Source organism: Chrysochloris asiatica, unplaced genomic scaffold, assembly GCF_000296735.1.
Source record: "Chrysochloris asiatica unplaced genomic scaffold, ChrAsi1.0 scaffold00268, whole genome shotgun sequence".
NCBI lineage: Eukaryota > Metazoa > Chordata > Mammalia > Afrosoricida > Chrysochloridae > Chrysochloris > Chrysochloris asiatica.
Window position 1 is genome coordinate 2,963,010 of NW_006408786.1, and position 2,325 is coordinate 2,965,334.

The 2,325-nt window shown below is 36.2% G+C and overlaps 1 pseudogene; it reads right to left on the reverse strand.

Moving 5' to 3' along the window:
- Nucleotides 1-527, reverse strand: LOC102836913 (annotated as a pseudogene).
- Between the last annotated feature and the right edge of the window lie 1,798 nt (nt 528-2,325).

Sequence of the window (2,325 nt, forward strand, 5' to 3'; positions counted from 1 at the left end):
CTAATGCAAATTTGTATACAGTCTGTTCTTGATGAAGATGACATGAGGCAAATGTTGCCTGAAACCTGGACAATGCTGAATGTGACAAAACTAGCGACACACATTAAGATACTTCTCCTTTTCTTTAACTGTAAGGTCAACTATGAAGTGACGTAATCCAATGGTCTAACAGAATATTTGCTAATGTAAAGTTATAATCTGTAAGGTAGACTTTATTCTTCAAGATACAAACTCAGATCCTTCAGGAGAGGGTGGACATCATCTTTACTGGAGTGTCCATCCACTTGAGTTACCCTCTACTCTAACCACAGCTGAACAGCTGCTTTTTCTTCTCCTTTGCCCCCAAGCAAATATTCTTTGTTGGCTCACTTGATTAGATGAGCTGCTATCATAGTCAACCCTGTTAGAATTGGACCATTGTTTGTTTGAAGAGCTGGAATCTGATATTAGCCCTTGGTACTGTATATATTCCCTTTGCTCAGTCCAAAGTATTTCTCAGGCAACTTCAACTCAGTGGCTGCCACCATCTTCTTGTGTGAGCCCCTCTCCATTTTCTTTTGATGCTCTCTGATTCATTGAATATTTTCCCCATAGAATCCTTCAATATTGCAAGATGAGGCTGAAATTTTTCTTCAGTTCTTTCAGTTTGAGAAATTCTGAGTGTGTTCTTCCCTTTTGATTTTCTAGCTCCAGGTTTTTGTATAGTTCATTATTATATTTGGCTTTGTCTTCTTGTGCTGGCTTTTGAAATTATCAGTTGAGTAATTTGACTTCCTCATTTCTTTCATTCACTTTAGCATCTCTGTTCTTGAGAGCAAGTTTCAGAGTCTCTTCTGACAGCCATTTTGGTTTTTATCTTCTTTCTTGTCTTCTTAATGACCTTTTGCTTTCTTGCTGTATGATTTTCTTGACATCATTTCACAACTCTTTTGATCTTCATCATTAGTGTGTTCTTCATCAAATATGTCCTTGAGATTATGTCTAAAGTCAGATGGAATATGTGATTGGTCAAATTGTAGCTCTTGTGGAGTCATTTCTATTTTTTTCAATGTCAACCTGAACTTACATTTGAGCAATTTATGATCTGTCCCACAGTCAACACATGGTCTGATTTTGCCAGATGATATGGAATTTTCCCACCATTTTTACCCGTGATGTAGTCAGCTTGGTTTCTGTGTACACCATTTGGTGAGGTCCATGTGTATACTAATTTTTTATATTGTTTAAAAAAGGTGTTTGCAATGAGGAAGTTATTGGTCTTGCAAAATTCTCCTACCTCTTTTCTATCACCAAGGTAATATTTTCCAACTATTTATCCTTTCGTTTCCAACCTTTGAACTACAATCATCAGTAATTATCAGAACATCTGGATTGCATGTTTGATTAATTTCAGACTGAAAAATTTGGTGGGTGGTGGTGGTGGCTGTGGAGTTGGTTCCAACTCATAGAGACCTTGTACAGGGTTTTCAAAGCTGTAAATCTTTATGCGAGCAGAATGCTTCATCTTTCTCCCACGGAACAGCTGGTAGTTTTGAACTTCTGACCTTGCGGTTCACAGCCCAAATAAGTCTTCAATTTCATCATCTCTGGCTTTAGTGGTTGGTGTATAAATATGAATAATAGTGATATTAACTGGTCTCCCTTGTAGGCATACAGGTAATATTATCTTATCACACAAGCATGATATTTTAAGATAGATCTTGAAATGTTCTTTTTCATGATGAATGTGACATCATTCATCTTCAATCAATCATTCCCAGAATAGTAAATTCATATGATTATCAGTTATAATGGTCAGTACCAGTTCATTTCAGCTTACTGATTCCTAGAATATTAGTTTTTATGTGTTGCATTCCATCTTTCACAATTTACATTTTTCTTAGACTTATACTTCATACATTTCAAGTTCTCATTATTAATATTTGTTTACAGCTGATTATCTTCAATTTCAATTTTGTTCCATAAACAAATTAAGGTCCTGAAAGCTTTACTTATTGAAGTCATTACTACTTTGAGGAAACAGCTCTTCACTAGTCCTATTTTGAGTTCCTTTCAGATGAGGAGCCTATCTTCTGGCACTATATCTGATGATGTTCTGGTGTTATTTATCATCTTTCAGTATTCAATATTCTAATGCTACTTGACAGTGTTCCACTGCTATTCATAAGGCTTTCAGTGACTAATCATTCAGCATTAGTCCACTCTCTTTCTTCCTAGTGTGTCTTAGTCTGGAAGATCCGATGAAACCTGTCTCCCATGGGTGTACCCTGCTGATATTTAAAATATCGGTGGCATAGTTTCCAACATCACAGCAAAACTCAAGCA